Genomic DNA, 21,510 nt, shown 5'->3' with positions numbered 1-21,510 from the left:
ACAGTCAGTGCCACAGAGAGTGGATATGGGCCTAGACATACCTTCCAACTTTGTACGACTGGGAGTTGGTACAAATGCACATGCTAAAATCAGGGTGTGGCCTTGGGGGCTTGACCTTTGATTGTGGCACTTCTGCAAGGCCACATTTTATTTTATTTATTATTAAGGCCGGGGCTCTATGATGTAGCTGAAGAACTGAAGAATATATGATGAAGAACTGGGAATCGATGCTGGACGGACAATCGATGATGTAGCTCAAGAGCTGAAGAATATATGATGAAGAACTGTGAATCACTGTTGGACGAACAATCGATGATGTACCTGAAGAACTGAAGAAAATATGATGAAGAATTGCAGAATTGATGTCAGGTGGGACAATCAATGGTGAAGCTGAAGATATGATGTCAGATGGACTATTGATGATGAAGTTGAAGATGTACTACCTTGAGGAAATGCTGAAGCATAAGGAGTAGTCAGGCGGCACCATAGAAGATAATAGGCGTCCCGTCTGTCGTTATACGGTCGACCTGACCGCAAATGGGCCAGGATCACAGCTGTCGGCAGGGATCGACAGCTGTGATCCCAGATTGCATACCCCCCTAAGAGAGTTGGTTGGGGTATTGCGAATTCTATTTCCTAGTCGATTTCCTGGACTAACCCTTCTAATTCTCTTTCCCAAGCTCCTGTGAATGAGGTGGGAAGAGGGAAAGTATTTTCTATAATGGTAGTATAGAGTTGAGTAATGTATGTATGAGGGATTGAGGATCATCACAGAGATGTTCAAAGGAAGTATGAGCTCTATTTATCTCAGACAGTTTGAACAAGGAGGTTAAAAATTACGAAGTTGGAGAGATCGCCAGAATTCACTTCTCGGAAGGTTCCAAGAACCTTGTATATCTGAAAATGAGCGAATCCCTTCCTGGGTCACCAGTTGACCTAATCTAAATATATCAGCCTCAGCCCAGTATCTGAAAGAAGAGGTCTGGGGACCTGGTGGGAAGCCTTGATTAGAAAGAAAAGAAGTGAGAGGAGAAGTGATTGTAGAGATATAGGGAAGTGTACAGATATGTTTCCATTGTCTGAGAGTAGGGGGCACTGTCCGATGATCTACCTTAGGGAGGGAAGGTAACCACAGAATAATCTCGATGTACTGTATGTGTGAAAACACTTCTCCTCCAAAGATACCCAAAGTTTAAAGAGAATAGTTTAGATAGGTCTCTGGAAATGTGGACACCTACGTATTTCAATTTAGTGTCATTCCAAGGTAATGGGAGTTGTCAGGTTCATAGCTACCGACTTTGAATTATCTTAAAATTTGAAAGTTCTCCAAATTTATAAAACTCGGCTACTAAGTTTGGAAGGGATAATGTTGGTTTTGAGATAAGGGCTAATAGATTGTCAGCAAAAAGGGCAAGTTTGGGTTCATGGCCACTAATCTGCAAACCTGAAATATTTGAGTAAGCTCTGTAGCTCTAGCAAGGGCTTCCATGCATAGCACAAACAGGACGGGCGAGAGCGGACAGCCTTTCTGGTGCCATTGGATATGTCAAATGAAGAGCAGCAATAATTTAAAAGGAAAAACCAACCTGTTTTTTCCTTATAAAATACAAGAATTCAGCCTTAAATCCGACAGTTTAGCATCTCTGCCAAAATTTGGAGGCTGCATGCAACTTGTAGCTTTTACATTTACCCTGCATACATAAAACATTGCCAAGCATACAGTACAGTAGGAGCAAGTTTCATCTTTGCTCCTTTGTCCATGGCTACAATACGTATTGCAGCTGAGAACAATAGAATAGCCATGGCCAAAGGAACAAAGATGAAACTTGCTCCTACTGTATATGCATTTAGGCTCTTTGAAGGTGGTTCTATCACATTTAAGAGACACACACCACTTTTTAGAGTGGAAGGTCGTATTCATTAATTATCAGGTTTTAGACCCAATATTTATAACTTCTTATTGACACCAAATGTAATAAAATTCACACCCAGGTATAGGGGCTGTAGTATTGTGTAAGAAGTGAAGTGATACCTAATTCAATAACTTCACTTCTTCTATAAGTTATAGTATGCAGGGGCTGCCGCTGATCCAGTGTCTTCAATAGGATGGAACAACAGACATAGACACCAAAAAAACACTATTATATTCGCCCTCGACACCATAGTGGATGGTAGGGTATGAAATATGTCGGCTCCAAATTTTGTAAAAAAAACTCATGTCGGCCGTTTCCAGGTCGACCATTTGACCCTTTACTGTCAACCTATTGACCCTGTTGACTGTCGACCAATAGTGGTCGACCATATGACTGTAGACCTAGACATTGTGGGGGAAATTTACTAAGAATACGAATACGATTTTTCATATTCGTACTCTTAATACGAATAAATACGAATGCATGCCGCTGTTTTCGCCATATGCAAATTCGTATTCTAGAGGGGAATTTACAAAGCACGACTGATGTCGTATTCATACGTATTAGCAGCCGTAAATACGTCTGCTAATACGAATTCGTATAGGCAGCCTGCACGGATCAGTCAGATCTGTGCCATTTTTTTTTTTTACACAGTGAAGCCTGCACGGATCTGACTGCTCTGTACAGGCTAAAGCCATATCCGCCAGGAAAATGAAGTCTATTTTCCTGGCGTATTTGGCCGGCAATTATTGTCCGTTTACTGATAATTAGCGGCTGTATTTTAATACAGCCGCTTAGTAAATTAGGAATCGCCATTCTTTTAAATGGTGATTACTATTCGTATTCTATCGATGGCATATCCCTTCGTATTTTTAATACAAATACAAATGTGCCATCAATACGAATACGAATTGCCGTATTTTCGGGATTTACTATCAGAATGTGTAAAACAGAGGTGTATTTCTGTATACGAATACCCCTATTTTTTTATGAATTTGCTTTAGTAAATTTCCCCCTGTAGATCTAATGCTGAACAGATATGGGGAGTGCGCATATACAGTACATGCTCCTGCTAACAAATTTTATGCCACACCAAACAGTCACCGATAAAAAATTGAAAGGACTGTTTGTCCTCCTGTGTTCCTGTCCAAGGTGCTGAAACGCCTATGCTAACCACTAGTGTTGGAAGTGTTCTGAAGCCAGAGCACAGACTCTTCTATGTTCTTACCACAAGAGGGAGCCAGTGTTACAAAAAAATTCCAGGTTAGTCTAGGAGCCATGTGCTGGGAGAAGTCAGAGTATTTGGAATATCTGTTATTGCTGGAGCAGCTGTCATGCACACAGGGCCACAAGGCCATTCTGGTATTGAGACCTCTAAGTGACAGTTTAACCCAAAGTGTATAACGAAGTCAGTGTTGCATAGCACAGGGGTCAAATACATAGAGTTCCTTTCTTCTATTGGCCTTTAAAGAAGAGCAATGTTTAGGCTTCTGATATAAGAAGTTGCTATTCTAACCTATTCCTAAACAAATTATGCAATGGTCATTTTTTTGTTCCTTTGATCTCCTGTCATGCAATTCACAATGATCTGCTCTCCTGACCTTCGATCTAACCCCAACCATAGAATGAAATATATGTGATTTTAGGGATGACCCCCACTGGTTTTCCTGACCAGGTCTATGGGGGTCACGTCTGTGTTTTAGTAAGAAGCAACAGGTTTAGAATAATAATAACGTAAGTCAAGACATATGCTAAAGTTTGAGATCAGGGCCATGGCAGACAGGATTTCTTTCAACTGTATGTATATATATATATATATATATATATATATATATATATACATACACACACACATACTATAAGCGTGTGTATGATTTTATTATTTTATTGGGTGTATCTATACAGTATATATCAGATATACATACTGTAGCTATACAGTACTCCCCATTGGATATCAAAAATTGCCCAGTGCCATCTAAAGTCAGTTACTTGCCAAATGTAGTGATGTATAGATAGCGGTACTTGCAGGTCTCCTTAGGTAAATAACAGGACCATCACCCCTTGATAGCAGTGTTTTCAGTCGTTGGCAGGACGACGATTGAAACAAATCGAGATGTTGCTATTCCGGAACGATGATCCTGTTATATATTTATGATGTGCACAGGCATACAGTACATACATGCGGAAACAGTATATGTGAAGTCATTACACCTGTATTTGTGCAGTGGGGTATGGATAGAAAGGTCTACTGTGTCTAGGTAGACAGTCAATAAGTCGAAAATTAAAGGTTGGCATGTAATAGATCGACATGGTCAAAAGGTTGACACAAGCAAAATGTTAACACATTAATAGGTCGACATGAGTTTTTCACCTTTTTTTGGGGTCTCAATGTTGACACCTGTCATCATGGACCCCCATTTAGTGTAATGTGTACAGATGGAGCCCCTCTCTTCTTTGCTTAGCTGGTGAGAGCCGGCGGAGAGGGTCTATCACACTGGGACGCGCATGCAGGCTGTTCAGTGACCCTCCAAGCATGATTGTTTGTACTATTCCTATAGATCAGGCATTCCCAACCATGGTCCTCAAGGCACACCAACAGTGCAGGTTTTAAGGTGCCAATACACGTTACAATTATTGTATACAATATTGTATACAATATTGCATCTCATCGCATTGCATAGGTTTTGAATTGCAATCAGATGAGATTAGATCTAGTACAAAAAGTATGTGCAGCACATACTTTTTGTACTAGATCTCATCTATTCTCATCTCATCTCATTGCAAAACCTATGAAATGCGATATTGTATACAATCATTGTAATGTGTATGGGGCACCTTTAGAGAAATCCAGGTTGAGCACAGGTGACTTAATTGGTACCTCAGTTATTTTGATTTAACCATCTGTGCTGAAGCCTGAATATCACTAAAACCTGCACTGTTGGTGTGCCTTGAGGACCGTGGTTGGGAATGCCTGCTATAGATACTTTTGCATAAAGTGAGTATGTTCTCTTAAGACAATGCCTGTAGTATGTAACTACTTATGATTAGATACCGCAAATGAACTATAAAGATCAATTCAGATTTGTTTAAGGAATCACACCTTACACGCAGGACAATTACAAGAAGTTAGAGACCTAGTAACATTGTTATAAAATGATCAGTAACTTTAAACTGTATTCATATGGCCACTAGATGGCATCATGATGCCAGTGTATGACTGCAGGGTAGTGGGAGGATCAGAGCATAGAATGACTGGCTGCTGCCTGGGTGCATTCTGTCCTCTCCAGTGACAAGCTCCCTGTTGTCCTTATTATAATGATCACACCTGCACTGGGTATTCACTGTCATGTGCAGAAGAGCATATGATTCCTACATGGCAATGATCTTATTATCCATTCGGACAGAGAGAAGAGTTTGCACCACACTCCTGGTCTATGTTCTCTTTTAAAAGTTTCTATTTGTGGGCTGTTGAATGTGGATTTTTTTTTTCTGGGGACTATTTGGACAAAGAAGAGAACAAGTCCAGCTGGACGTGACACTGGCATACATGGGAGTGGTAGGATACTTCTCTGAACTTTTTCTGTAAAACATTTCCAATGTGTCAGTGACAACGATTGAGTTTGATGTGACATTATAAATCAGAAGTAATGATAGTACCACAGCTATACTGTGAGTTCTGGATGACTTGCTTACAGGAAGGCACAGAAGGCTAATTAGTGTCCATCTGGATGCTAAAAGGGCTGGAGGGCATGTACACAGTCCTTCATCCTCCATCCCAGGTATTCCCTGACAGCCGCAGGACTCCTAGATTTGGAGGCACCTTGGAATTCCAGCAAAAACTTGGATGACCAATTGTTGCAGCCTGATGAGAGAGAGACCTCCCAGGCCAGCCCTGTATGTGCTGGAGGCAGCTGCTGCCTGGCTCTGTCTCAGGGAGTGGTTACCTTGAGACCAGTCCGGAGCTTGCTGATCAGAGATCACACAAAACCTTGGAGGGGCTCCAGGCACACAACAAGTCTCAGCAGGTAATTACAGCCCTGACCGTCTAAACGCCAACATTATCCCCCTCTGGACCAGCTCAGCCTCCCTCTTCCCATCCTCATCTTTATAGATCAGCTTGGCACAGACCAGCATCTGGAGGAGGGCTCCCCCCCAATTTGTGCCTCCCACAAAAGCAACATGAGCTGAGTTTTTAATTGGACTAACCATCAGGGGTAGAGAGCAGAGCAGTTTGTGGACTTAACCCGAGAATTTATATACAGATCTAGGCAGCATCAGAACTATATAGAACTACAGGACAAGCTGCACTTCAATGTAAGTACCTTATGCTCTTCTATGATCTGTGTTACAGCTTTGCCTGTTTTAATCCCCCCCACTCATAAGCACAGGAGCCTCTCACTTCTTAAGTGCATGCATTCGTTATCCTGTTTTAATTCCAATCAATCTTTTCCTGGAACCAGCGTAAAAGTTAGCTGGGAATTCTCAGAAGCTATGGATGAATCCTTTGAGATCGTTGACAATAAAACCAATCTTTCTTTCCACCTGTCACTGCACCCTTTCGTGTTATCTTTATTTCTGCGGCTAGGTGTGTTTCTATATATTGAAAGCTTTAGTCGTCGAAGTGTTTAATCCACTGAATTTTGCGGTCAGAAAATAAAAAAGATTTATAACACGTATTTGGAATACATCCCAGACTTTCTGACAGTGTAAAAATACGAGCAGAGAATCTCATCTGGATGTCAGAATCTTTTTTTCACTGTTCAACTTTGTAACCTTACATGGAGAATTAAAATCCATTATCACAAAGTTTTGTTTTTGCTCCCTCTGTAATAAATTACAATTAAATTGGATTAAATGGGACAGGGGCATAAGGCAAACAGCAGTAGAGGCTGCTGTAAGGCTGTATATATACCTCATCCTGCCCATGTGATTGTGTAACTACATTACCCTGAGTAGTGGTGGCTTTGTTGGAAGTGTGTTTGACTTTTAAATGCATCTACCTAATTGATCAGATTATTTGATCCAATTTGACGGTGCCGGACCATTATCATTATTATTATCACCATCATCCTCATTACTGTTACTATTATTATAACTGTTTTTAATTCAAATGTTTATGTCGTTTATTTGTTTGAGTTTATCCCCTAGAAAGGTTTTCAAATCTTTTCAGTTAGAAAAACCCTCAGAGGTTCTGCTCAGTACAAATTATTAACCCATTCAGTGCCAACATAAATGAGAGAGATGTGTAAAACATCCGCTAACAATGCCAGCGTCGCTCTCATTTGTTATATAAATTCAAAGAAAACATGTTGTGTAAAAGAAAGATTATATTTCCTATATTGCGTAAACATTGGCTTGGCAATTTTCACACCTATTTCGACATATTCACTTGGCACTCAAAGGGTTAAACTGCTTACTGCATAAGGAATATTGATTATTGCTTATCTATAAGGCAAGATTTTATTTAAAATATAATACTGAATTTCTGTGCTTAATTCACATCTGTGACGATATTGTCGGGAGGCAACTTACGGTATGCTGTGCTTTATTTGTTGTTGTGATATGTGTTGATTGGATGACACAGATGTGTGTATGTAGATTTTAAGAACTGTCACACAGTTGCACATAATAGAAAAACAGATGTCGTTTTATGATTTTGTGATTTGCATCAAAGTAAAACAGTGGAAAATCAGGGCAAATCAATGGACCTAGTGATTGTGACCGTCAGCCTGAATCCTGATTGTTGTTTCGTGAAACCTTGGCTGGTGTTATAATCAGGCTCATTAGGTTCATCTTGAACGAAGTCTACGTTTCATTGTTGAACATGCGAATTCCACTCTAGAGGATATATGATTGTGATATCATGCCTATTATATACTTGTGCTAGGTGGTACTATTAGAGCGCACCCCAGACAACCCTTTTCTTCTTGTGTCATTAGGTTACTTGCCTGCTGGTAAATTTGCACACATTTACGTAGCCAATGAAATAATGATTGAACGCAGATTAGAATGTAATGTTCAGAATTTTGTGTTAACAGAAATTGGAAATTAAAACTTAGTTGAACATAAGACTATACCAACAATATAATTATCTTCATTATTGTAATTTGATTAAAATGTGGAACTGGGGGGACAAAAAATCAAGATTTTGTTCAAATATCTGATCCATTAGATGGAACAAGTCATTTGAGTACATTGTACATAAACCAAATATATCCACAGGCCGAGTACAGGTGAATGGAATGTTAATTGCTGCATCCGCTCTCTGCTGTGATCACATACAGTATTGTTTCAATGGCTCTGTGCTTTACTTAGGGACAGCCCTCAGGACAGGGTTTACCTGCTCATTCAAAGGTGACCTGCGCGAGAGGCCTCTGGGGCATGAATATACAAACTCATAAGTCAAAACAGTTTTCAACATGTAGAACTGTGCAGAAACAGTAATGACACACGGTACATAATGTCCACTGATACACACAATTACATAAATACATAAATAAATAAAACGTGCTGGGGCAGATGTATTAATGGGACCATAATGTTTTATAAACCAGCATAACGAGGAGAAGCAGGCACCCGTAGCAGCCTAATGTATTAAACACCCCCCCCCCCCCCCAGGAGCCGTTATGTCCTGTATCCACGGCTCTTCTTATCGGTGCCCCCGGCAGCACTGCGCATTAAAAAAACAACCTCTCTCCTCCGGCCTGCTGTAATGGGCCTGCGCGAGATCTCGTTATTATTGCAAGATCTTGAGCGCAGCCTAGGGGGCTGTTAATACATCACACCATGCCGCTAGTTACCCGGGAATTGAAGGGGAAAGCCACGCCGGCTGTCCCTAGCGCATGTTAGGTGCTCCAGCAATACATTAAGCATTAAGTGCATACATCTGCTCCACTGTATGTATAGCATATGTGTGTGTGTGTATGTATATATATATATATATATATATATACACACATACACGCACACACACATTAAGCAACTTTTTTACAGTATTTTCAGGGTAGTTTTGGTATGTTTGGTTAAATACACCAAATTACACCAAGGAATACAGACATCAAATACATTATACAGTGGCCATACACTTATCCGGGATATTGCATACAGCCTCGCATGTGATACCTTAGCAACTGCCCAACATCGTATGTGGTCCTGATCAGCAAGTGCTGCCGGATCCGATAAATCTTACTTGCAGCACTTGCACTCTCCAGATCTGATATAATGGGCATGGGACGGCGCATCGGATCGGAACCGGTGGTTAGGCACATATGATTCCTGCACTTTTCACCCGAATTCTCTGCCCAATACGTCAGAATCTGGTGAAAAGTGCCCAAATCTTACAAGTGTATGGGCACCTTAAGTGTATCTTAAAGTATCACTACTACCAGTACAGTAAGTAAAGAATACCATCTTTGGCGGCAGATGGAAATATGTCACAATCACAATCCCTTAAATGAAGCTTATAACTGCTCCCCTCCCATCCCCACCCACTCATTTTGAGGTAAGGAACTGCAGGGTAATAATTGCACCGAGCAGCTCCTGGGACTCCTGCATAGGTTTGGGGCGACCCAGGGAAATATGATCTAGGTGACAATGTGACTTTGACGTTTGTTTTTCATACTGGTATTGACAGCTATTATATTGCTTCACCTGTAAAGCCAAACGGTTACATCTAAATCCGCATGCTGTGTATTCTGTATTAAACCTAGATGTGAGAACGATGCCGTAGACTTTCATTTGTTTTAATTTTAGTTTAAATTCACAGTTTCTGTGCGCTCTAAATCTATGAAAAACTCATTATAGCTAAGTGCCTAATTATACAGTGTTCTTTTCATTCAGTAAGAATTTCCTACAGCAGAGCATCCTGGGTAATGCTGATATGATTATTCAGTCACCGTAGTAGCCATTCTTACGTGCGGTTATGATAATAAACCAGCACATGCCTTTACCTTACTAGCATTCAAACATGTATTCTCTACAGGGCAGATGTCTAGTATTTCAGTAAAATGCAGTCCAATGGGCAACACCATCAACATAATGTGTCTGCTGTATAAACCATATATATTCACTCTGTTGCACTCAACCTATTTTCTTTCAATAAATAGTAACCTGTATATTATGTGGAACGCAAACCACACGTAAGAATTGTATTCCACATATAGCTGCAGTATTAGAGCAGTACTGTAGAACGTGTCATTATTTATAAAAACCTCATAACAGTAAAGCCGAATACTTACCATGAGAATTAGGCTCATGTCGCCATAGGGACTGGTAGTTGGCAAGTCGGCAGAGTTCCTACAAGGTTGTCATTAGCTTAGTGTTATATGCGGCCATCATGCACAAACAGATGCTGGAAATCACTACTCAGGTAAAACCTTGTACTTGTCCTCATATTAGAGTCACATGTACTAACTTGTCTGGTAGCAAGTTAGTGTACAATTTATTTAGGAGCCTTTTCATTTAACTAAATTATATTCTGCAAAACATATTTATGCTGCAGGCAACACTAATGTAATGTGAACACCATGGGGCATGATTAATATACATTATTTGTAGGTAGCCCTCCCCCCCACACACACACCCTGGCGGTGTTGTCAACAGTGATCTTGGGGCCTGGTTTCGGAGCCGGACTAGCCGTCTGGCACTTTTGGCAAATGCCATAGGGGCCGATGGCCAGAGGGGCCGATTTCTTCTTGTAAGAGGAGGCTCTGCCTCCCGATCGGCACACAGAGAGACGCTGGACTCATGGTGGGTCCGGCAGCTCTCTCTGTGCAAGCCGGGAGAGGCAGCCTACGCATGCCACGGCATGTGCATGCATGCGACAAAGGTCATGTGCATGCACAAATAGCAGCGCCGATTTGGTGGCGGAGTCCATCGCTGCCGGTATGCTATTGTCTCTGAGTAAAATGAGCAATACAGTAGAGTAAAATGAGCAATACATCCCACAAAATCCTCAATGCAGAGGAAAACACTAGGCTCTATAAGATATGTAATAGTAGTGATTATATCTTTATCTGCCTTCAAATAGTTTCTATTTTTATTTTGCAAGTGGTCAAATATAATACTCTGGTTCCTCTTGTAAGTTTATGCCCACTTGGATCGTGAAGTAAGAACAAGTCGGTTTCAAAGAAAACATCATAAAAAATTCATGTCAACTTTTTGACATGTCAACATTTACTGTAGTCAAAGTCAGCATTTTGACCAATGTCGGCATAATGGATATCAGAATTCTGAACGTGTCATTATTTTGACAGTCTTTCAATGGTTGACAGTAACCGTCAGTATTTTGACTGTCAGTAAATTGACTGCATCCCTGCAGACATTGCAGAACCTCTGAGTTTCTGTAAACTCACAAACAGGGATCTACGAGATATCCATACATAGTTGTATCCGAGAGTCCTTCCAGCCTCTAAATGCCAATGCAGATTTATGTTCCCACTCCTGGCACAGCAGCCTAACAAGGGTAATCACTGGCGCAGGCCAGAGACACTGATAGTTTAATAGCATTTGTGTCATTTCAAAGCATATGTTTACATTTTATTGTTGACATCTCAACAATAGGCACGGCATTGTCTGTCCTGGGCTTTTATGCATTGTCTTCTGATTTCATTTTAGGTTAGCAATATTTCTAGAATTTGGAGAAATCATTGTTATTAGGCCTATAACCCTAACATTATTAAACCAGTGGCGGAACTCTGGGAGGCAATGGAGTCATTTGCCGCCGGGCTCCTGGCCAGAAGGGGGCACTGACTCCATTGCCCCCCATTACATGTCCCCCATTACATGTCCTTGTTGCTGCTGTAAATGAGCCACATTCATATGCGTCTCGTTTCAGCAGCAACGCAGTGCGTACCCTCCCCTCCTGTCCGGCATCTACATTTCAACTGGCGTGCGCAGGGGAGAAGACGGCTGCTTCGTAGGCACGCGACCTGAGCCCTGTCCTGATGCTGACAGCAGCACCTGCTGTTACACGAGGGGGAGAGACTGAGGACTCATCTCCAGCCATGTCAGCCTGCCCTGCAGACCCCATGTAGCAGCAGGGAAGCCAGCAATGTGGAGGAGGCAGAGTCCTGCAAAAGTAGCAGGTACTGTATGTGCTCACCTAGTACCACTCACCCACACAGGTCCCTGCCATTGGCGCCGAGCGGGGGAGCGGCTACTTTTCGTCTGGCTGGGTCTGGTGGAGGGGCACAGCTCTCCCATTGCAGCGAGCCGGGCATTCAGTGAGATACAGTAGGTCAGGTTGCTACCGCAGCACAGCCTCTGCCCCAGGTCAGCACACGCTGCTGAGGGTGCTGTGTGCGGCAGAGGATCCCAAACTTCTTATAATCACGGCACCCTGAAACACCAGAATTATTCCCATTGCCGACATACATTTTTCACAGACCCCCGTAACCATGCCCCCTCTCGATGGACACACCCCTTTCTCAAAATTGTACATTTATTTAATTTTTTTAAGTTATTTAATTTTTAAAATGTATTTATTTTTTAACCAAAGCCCTCCTCTTGGCACCCCTGGTTCTTGCTACCCCACAGGGTGAGAGGGAAGGGGTACTGTTTAGTCCACATGGCTGGCAGCCACTGCCATCCAACCCTCCCACTCTCTGTTTGTCCACTAAGGACAGGCTACAGAAAAATGTCCAGCATACACACAATTTACAGGATGCGGCACTCCACGACAAGATCTTGAAAATAGTGCGAGTAAACACTGAAACGTTGATCATTATATGCTTGTCTGTGTTTTATACACACCCTAGAAGTTGTGTGTGTGTATATACAGTAATATATATTTATTAAAGTGGGGGGAGGTTGGGGGGCGCCAACAATCCTCTTGCCTCCGGGCGCCTCGGACAAACTTACGCCACTGTATTAAACTGTTGGAATTCAATGAGCAGTGGTAAATTACCGCAGGCCGAATTAATTCCAAGGGGCTATTCAATTAGCCCCAAAGTCAAGAATCTGAGTAGCTGGATAACCCATGCCACAACTCTGTTCTCTGTGTTAATCAATTTAACAGGCATTAACAATTCTCTTGGATGAAAAATGAAACGTAATTAAAAGCCATGGGCATTAAAACTAGAGATGAGCAAGTTCGGATCCTAGAGATCCGAACCGCCACGAACTTACAGATGGAGCGGGTCTCGCTCTTGCAGGGGAAGAAAAAGATTCGCCAGCCGCCATCCCCAGCCAGCCGCCGTAAGGGGACGCGAGTGCACGAGATGCGCGCGTCGCCTTACAACGGGGCTCCCCCCGGGTCCCCGCCGCCTGGCCAAGGTTCGCCCGGGGTCCCCGCCGCCTTGCCGCCCCACCCTAACCCTGTCCGTCTCCCTGAATTGGAGACAGACAGGGTTCCCGTCCCCCTGCCGACGGGAAACTGAGATGCGCATGCGTGTGAGAAAAAAAAAATCAGAACCCAAAAACCAAAACGTTGAGGGGGTGTTTTGGCAAAACCCATTAGAACCCAAAACCTGATGGTAATCAGAACCCAAAACACAAAACAGGAAAAGTGGCCGGTGCACATCCCTAATTAAAACCCGAGGCCACGTCTTTTTTTCACCTTTGAAAACTTTTCATGGACAGTTGAATTCTCCCTATGTGTAGGAATTCCACATTTGTATATGATCTATGAAGGTACACACAATGTATGTTTTATGGACTGTACATTTAAAATACAGCCAATCAGATCACTAAGATCTGGTGTGCCCAGTGATGTCACTATTGATCTCATAGCAGAAATCCTTGACTTGTGATTAATGGTACAGTCTACAGACTAGCTGCCTTCTCACTGTGTCTAGGTGACCATAATACTCATTTAGCATTTCTCTGGTGATTAGTATGCTGAGGGGGTGTGGTAATCGACATGCAGAATGATGACACGAGAATGTCGGCATGGAACATATGTTGGCATTATGAGTGTTGACAGTGACATTGTCCAAAGTACTATTTTACCCTAACTGCAGTCTAAACCTAACCTTAAATAAAGTGGTTCTAGTTGATAGGTCGACAGTCTCTAGGTCAACATTCAAAAGGTCAACCACTATTGGGCGACACATAAAAAAGGTCGACATGCTATAGGTTGACGTTAACAAATGGACGACACACGCAAAAGGTTGACGTGGCAATGGTCGACACCTGAAAAGGTTGACACACATTTTTCTTTTTCTTTTTTTTATTGACTTTTTCATCATGATCCATGTTGGCATAAAGTTAAATTATATAATGTTCCAAAGCATGGCGAGTGGAGTGAGCCATGTGAGGGGAGGCGTTACACTTATTGGGGGTCCTTGTTAACACATGTCGACATAGACATCAAAAACATAAAAAAATGTGTGTTGACCTTTCCTGTGTTTCCGTGACAACCTTTTGCTTGTGCTAACCTTTATTTAATGTAGACCTATTGAATGTCAACTTTTTACATGTGTTGACATATGTCGACCAATAGTAGTTGACCTATGGACTGTTGACATATATATTGGTATCCACAACCTAATTGAAGCATAACCAGAGCACTAACTCTCATATGTTCATTCAACATTATTTCTGACATTCCCACCATTGGAACTTGCACCAGCTCTATGGCAGGTGCAGTTTCCCTGGCTGAGTGTATGGCCTTTGTGTAGAAAGCCCCATACACTACAACGATATGTCTGACCCTGAAGGCAGGTGCGATTTACCTTGACCTTCCCGGGGGTGATTGCATATGGTTTTGTACTCTGGTGTCATTTTTGCATAAGATATATCTCATGCGATTGATCAAGCCGAGATCAATCGCATATCTTATGGCATACAATTGTACCCTAAAGGTGCCCATACACGTACCAATTACCCGGTACTTTTTGTGCTAAAATAGCATCGCATCCCATGCACAACACATGCACAACGATGCTATTTTAGCACAAAAAGTACCGGCTAATTGGTACGTGTATGGGCACCTTAAGATATATCTGATGGGATGGAGTAGGGGGCTAGAGCGACTGGAAAAATCAGTCAAACTTCCTGCGATATATCACATGTGCAAAAAGCACTCCTTTTTCCATCCGATTCCAATGCTATGCAGAGCCGTCCTCAAAGCCGCTCATCTGCTGGTATGACGATGATGCGGGAGCGTGCAGCAGTGCTCACCGCTCATTGCTGGGACATACACACTGGGCGGCATTGAGCTGAAAGCCGCTCATCTGCTGGTATGACGATGGTGTGGGAGCGTGCAGTAGTGCTCACCGCTCATTGCTGGGACATACACACTGGGCGGCATTGAGCTGAAAGCCGCTCATCTGCTGGTATGACGATGATGCGGGAGCGTGCAGCAGTGCTCACCGCTCATTGCTGGGACATACACACTGGGCGGCATTGAGCTGAAAGCCGCTCATCTGCTGGTATGACGATGGTGTGGGAGCGTGCAGTAGTGCTCACCGCTCATTGCTGGGACATACACACTGGGCGGCATTGAGCTGAAAGCCGCTCATCTGCTGGTATGACGATGGTGTGGGAGCGTGCAGTAGTGCTCACCGCTCATTGCTGGGACATACACACTGGGCGGCATTGAGCTGAAAGCCGCTCATCTGCTGGTATGACGATGATGCGGGAGCGTGCAGCAGTGCTCACCGCTCATTGCTGGGACATACACACTGGGCGGCATTGAGCTGAAAGCCGCTCATCTGCTGGTATGACGATGGTGTGGGAGCGTGCAGTAGTGCTCACCGCTCATTGCTGGGACATACACACTGGGCGGCATTGAGCTGAAAGCCGCTCATCTGCTGGTATGACGATGATGCGGGAGCGTGCAGCAGTGCTCACCGCTCATTGCTGGGACATACACACTGGGCGGCATTGAGCTGAAAGCCGCTCATCTGCTGGTATGACGATGGTGTGGGAGCGTGCAGTAGTGCTCACCGCTCATTGCTGGGACATACACACTGGGCGGCATTGAGCTGAAAGCCGCTCATCTGCTGGTATGACGATGGTGTGGGAGCGTGCAGTAGTGCTCACCGCTCATTGCTGGGACATACACACTGGGCGGCATTGAGCTGAAAGCCGCTCATCTGCTGGTATGACGATGATGCGGGAGCGTGCAGCAGTGCTCACCGCTCATTGCTGGGACATACACACTGGGCGGCATTGAGCTGAAAGCCGCTCAAACATGCTGTTTTGAGTGACTTTCAGCTCAAAGTCTCCCAGTGTGTATGGGCCTTTATTCTAAGATATGGCATCTGTGCACAGACAGTTAGGATGCATTTGAGGTGCGACTCATGCAGACAGATATAGATCATTGGGTAGACAGTATGATGGCCAACAAGCATTAGGTCGACAACATTAGGTTGAAATGCATTAAGGTCGACATGCAGGAAGGTCGTCATGACTGTAGGTCGACAGGGTCATTAGGTCAACAGGGTCATTAGGTCGACAGAAGCATTAGGTCGACATGGGGAGGGTTAGAGCATATGCCATTATTAATAATGCGATGCCCGGCGGTACAGGGCTGCGGATGTTACAACATCCCACCCTCAGTCCCTCTGCAGAACAGTCACTTTAAGTCAGGTTCAGTTACATACCTTCTGCTGAAGTAGGATCGGAACACCTACTCTCATTGTAATGCTGGTCCGGGTATGAGTCACAGGGTCGACCCAATGGGTATTGGTCATTGGGTCGACCACTGAATAGGATAAGAGATTCAGAAAGTGAGAGATTTGATAAGAAAGACCCATTTTTTTTTTAAAGCGGCAATCATTTACACTGCAAACCCAGTTTAATTTTGCAGTGTAAATGATTGTCTCTCAAAAAAAACTGGGTCTTTCTTACCAAATCTCTCACTTTCAGAATCTCTCATGCTATTAAATTTCACCCAATGGCTCTAAAAGTTGTAAATAGAGATTTGTTTAATATTGCAAATAAATATCCATACAATTTGGCAAATCATTTGAGTCTAGAGTAAAGTAAGATGGCAACAGAACCATCCACCATAAGTCAGGCTTGCCTACCCTCCCGGAATTGCTGGGAGGCTCCCAAAAATAGGTTCCCCCGCCTGACCCCCAGGAAGGTCAGCAATCCTCCCGCAATTGCCAGGCAGTTCCTGCACCCCCCTTCCGTGCTGCACTAATTACCGGGTTTTCGTGAGTCCGCGGCAAGGGGTGGGACTAAAATGACGCAAATCGCGTCATTTCGCGTCATTTTAGCCCCGCCCCTACTCGCGGACCCACAAATCGCAGCGTTTGCATGGATTGGGGGCGGGGCTTTCAGTAGTCAGCCCCGTCCTTGCCCCCTGACCTGGAGATCCGGCTGTCCTCTCTGGGCTTATCCCGGAGAGGCTATTTGAAAAGTCGGCAAGTATGCCATAAGTAAGATACTTGTAAAGCCTCTATAAGACCGAAACATCACAACAACAAAACTCTGGCCAACTGTGGCTATCCAGCTGTTATAAAACTACAAGACCCAGCATGCTTTACCAGATGATCAGTGGAAGGCAGTGGCGGTTTGTACCTATGGGCTGCAGGGTTGCAGCCCCCCTAGGTAAAATCCGCCACTGTTCTCTGCCTATGAAGTCCAAGCCTGAAATAATTAAGTAGGGATAAAATTACCAATAAGACTGCTTAAGTTATAACGTCAAACATCGTAAATCTGTAGTTTGGGAATCTGGATACAACAAGTTCTAAATCATATCATAGGGAACTATTTTCCATGAGTGACATAAAAAAAGGAGATGAACTAAACTGCCAGAACTTGCACTGCTTTGCAGCAATAATTAGAGCGTTCGCAGTCAATACAGAAACCAAAGGGTTAATTGCCTTTAGCCGGCAGGTGGAATGTATCGTGCCACAGGCCCCTGGCATTTCCGCTTATTTCCCAGGCCGCATTCTTGCCCATCACATCTCCACAACAGCTGCCGCTTGCTGCTGTACCAGGGTCCTGTGCATGAGCTGCTGGAATTAGTCAGCGCAGGGCTGCCAGGCTACAGAGGTTGGGGAGTTGCTGACTTGTTGTCTTCTCTTAATGTTGTTGTCACAGTTTTCAAATTGTTCTGCTTCCTATGGCCGCAGAGCAGCAGCTGTTACATCTGTCAGTCAGACAGAAAGGTGGGGGAAGATGGAAGCGTGGCATACTGTAATGAATGGTGAGATGAATGGTGTATGATTTATGAACAGGAGTTCCCACATACGGCCCTAGCACTCTAGCAAGTCACAGACCGTTCTCTTTGGTCTTTTGGTTTCCATTATCACATGCAAAATGTGAGTGTTGTAGATGATTGAAAGCCTCTAAGCCAAAGACAAATACCTATCATGTATTTTTGGCATGATATGGTAACTTTAAACATAGCTCGATAACAATGCAACAGGTGTCATTCACTACATCTACAGATAAATAGACATTTTGGGTGAAATTGAATAGGATGAGAGATTCAGAAAGTGAGAGATCTGGTAAGAAATCTCCAGGGTTTTTTTTTTTTTTAAAGCGGCAATCATTTACACTGCAAAATCAAACTGGTTTTGATTTAAGTGTAAATGATTGCCGTTTTAAATAAAGTGGATATTTCTTACCAAATCTCTCACTTTCTGATCTCTCATCCTATTTTTATACATATGCTCAGCTAACGTTCTATTCAAATTATAAAAACAAAAACTAGTGCTATTCATTTCTTTGCTCGATTTAAATCGATTTTAAATCAACTAGAAACTGACCATCATCGAACACAATCGACCTTAAGTAAATATGAAAAGGGTCAACATGCATTAGATCGACATGGTGAAAAGGTCAACAAAGGGAAAAGATTGACGTGAGGAAAAGGGTAGTTTTCATGTTTTTTTTTTTTTTTGGTGTCTATATCGACATAGGTGGACATGAACCCCGGATTAGTGTCGGGCGCCAATCTTGATGTGCTCAGCTCACTATTCTATTCTCTTATCTGTGCCCACTGGGATGGTAAAGCATGAACAAGTCAGTTAAAAAATAATCATTGACCTTTTCCATGTCGACCTTTTTCATGTGTCAACCTTCTGTCTGTCGGCTAATAGTGGGCAACCTGTTGAGTGTCAACACTGTCGACCCAATGACAGCATACCGTCCCAGGGTCTGTTCTTGCAACAATAAGAGTTCCTTAAGACTCTAAAGGTGCCCACACAATGGGCGACATATCGATGTACCATCGGTCAGTGTGTATGAGCAATATATCTGTGAATGGCAATGCATTTTTGGTGAAATTGCGGTTGTTTTTTGCCCTTTATTGTCACTTTTCATTAATGCTGATTCGACAAAAAAAAACAACATCAGTTCATAATGGGCATCAGTTCATAAAGACTAAAATATGGACCTGCAATTGAATACTAAAGTCCATTTCTTTCAGCTAGCCCAAAAACCACCAGACTTATTTGAATACCCTTTTCTGACCCATTTCGCTCTAATCTGGTTTATGCTTTTCATTCATTTATATTTTATTTAAAAAATAGTATTTTTATACAAATATGTAGCATCATATAACAGACCTTGAGCCAGCGGTTAAAGTGGGTCAGAACTGCATTCCATCAGTTCTCTTTGCACCCCGGACCACCCCCTAATTTTGCCTATGCTAATAACTGCCTGCTGTCTCTGTACATTGTGTCTGTCATCCTTGGTGAAACGGCTTACTTATGGTGGGTGTGGCTGTGATAACTGTTGCTGCTCACATCCTAGGCTACAGACTACGTCACTACTCTTCTGCTGGTCCATCCATTAACTAGGGAACGAACAATAAACAACTGCTAAAAAAAGAACCAAGATTAATCATATACCAAATCAGGCACTAGGGGGAAGGGATTATACACAAGGTGAGCGCCAGGTAATTTAACTCATCACTATGACCAGACCAGTGCTGTAAGCCTTTGGAAAACAGAAACCGTCATGTCTTTCTCATTGATTATTCATCTATTGTTTTGCAAAAATCAGTGCGTTATGTTGCAACACAATTTGGTATGAGAGTATGAGTGTCATTGTTTGTAAGGGAATATAACGTTTCCTTCCCGATACAGCCTTTATTTTGTTTGGAAGTCATGTTATGACAGAATTGTTGTGACAGCCAGAAATATGCATTGAAAAGCTTAAAGAAAGCAGGATTTAGATGTGTGACTCAAATCAGATTCTCTGGGTGACATTTAATGAGAGCCGAAAATGTGATTTTTGCGGGGTTTTTTTGGGCCAAAAACGTCCGAAATCGCACTTTTTCCCGAATTCGCATATTTAAGCCACTGACACCTTATAGGAGGCGGAGAAATGCGTAATACCACTTTATGCTACCTCCACCATCTTTTCTGGAGCTCCAGAACGCGACCCCATACCTGCCTGCATGAAAAGCAAGTAGTGTTACATTTCTATCCAGCACTGCATTTAACGGTGGCTGGACAGTCAGCAGTCAGTGATTATTGGGATCCCTATTTTTTCAATTTTATTGCACACCTATTACTGGTGTTCGTGTTGTCTGGCCAGACAGTGGACAATCAAAAACCCCTTCTTTTACACTAATTGGCGTTTTAAGAACTGTCTATAACTGTGTTATATTGATCCAATAATAACATCTGGACATAACCATCTCAGGAAGACCATGTATTAACCTACCATCGGCTATTTCTTTAACCCAATAATGAATAATGATTAGTTATTAAATGTGTATATTTGTCTTTTATTGTTAAGTCTCACTGGCCAGTGAAATATAAGTTTGTTCTTATACATTGTTTCTAGCGCGTGTTTGTGAGGGATGCAGTTAAAATCCCGGCGGTTGGGATCCCGGCGTTCAGAATCCCGACGCCGGAATCCCGATCGCCGAAATCCCGACACTTTCTCCCTCCGGGGGTGTCCACATTACATCAAATTCGCACATTTTCATGCCTAAAAATCGCATATTTTCATGCCTAAAATTCGCCCATTATTGCACTTAATCGCACTTTTCCCCTCAGAATACGCACCTCAATAAATATGCGGATTCGCGGCAAAAAATGTGATTTCAAATAGCGCGATAAAGGGCGATTTTGAAAGTGTGAAAAATTTGCATTCTATAAAATTTCACCCTCTGAATCTACAGTATATAGTGACGCGGAAAATGAAAGCACAATTTACAACACAAGTATATTTTAAAATGCAATTGTTGAACTTATTAAAAATGCATATATCCTGTATATGCAATCATTTACATTTCAAATGATATATTTGGAAGTTTCTGTCTAGTCAATCTTTTATTGAACAAGTGATATATGATTCTTGATTCAATTTGCTGAAAGAAAGGAACTCAATATTTCATGAACTTTTCTGGAATTTGCTGTGGGTAAGAACCATACTTGTCTATTCTCCCGGTACGACCAGAAGGCTCCCGAATATGGAATGGTGCTCCAGCCCCCCAGAAAAGTGGGCAAGTCTCCCGTAGCCAGCTGCCACTTGCCAGTAGCCAAACACTTACCTAGCGAAAGTGGGCGGGCGATGACTTGATTTGGGCTCAATCACCTTACAGTTCAATATACTGTTCTGTCTCTACTTTTCACTGTTGTAATTTATGTACGGGTGAGTATACCGTATTGGCTGTCGGTATTGCATTTACTGTCAGTATTGGTTGAACACATTTGGTCCCCTCCAGGACTTTACCAGA

General features: G+C 42.8%; 1 protein-coding gene across 6 annotated transcripts in view; it reads left to right on the top strand.

Annotated features, from left to right (window-relative positions):
- The first annotated feature begins 5,230 nt into the window (after positions 1–5,230).
- The window catches only part of LOC146081108 (sodium channel protein type 5 subunit alpha-like), a 388,187-nt gene continuing 371,907 nt past the window's right edge, over positions 5,231–21,510 (top strand). For 4 of the 6 annotated variants that reach the window (XM_083189080.1, XM_083189078.1, XM_083189074.1 and 1 more), the window contains exon 1: positions 5,231–6,227. The gene's annotated coding sequence lies outside the window, so the exon portion shown is untranslated. The remainder of the gene's footprint in view (positions 6,228–21,510) is intronic. The other 2 variants (XM_083189076.1, XM_083189079.1) reach the window with 2 other exon arrangements.

Source organism: Crinia signifera, chromosome 5 (assembly GCF_055691185.1).
Source record: "Crinia signifera chromosome 5, ASM5569118v1, whole genome shotgun sequence".
NCBI classification, from domain to species: domain Eukaryota; kingdom Metazoa; phylum Chordata; class Amphibia; order Anura; family Myobatrachidae; genus Crinia; species Crinia signifera.
Note: the sequence above shows the minus strand (reverse complement) of the source record. Positions and strands in the feature narration are given on the sequence as shown.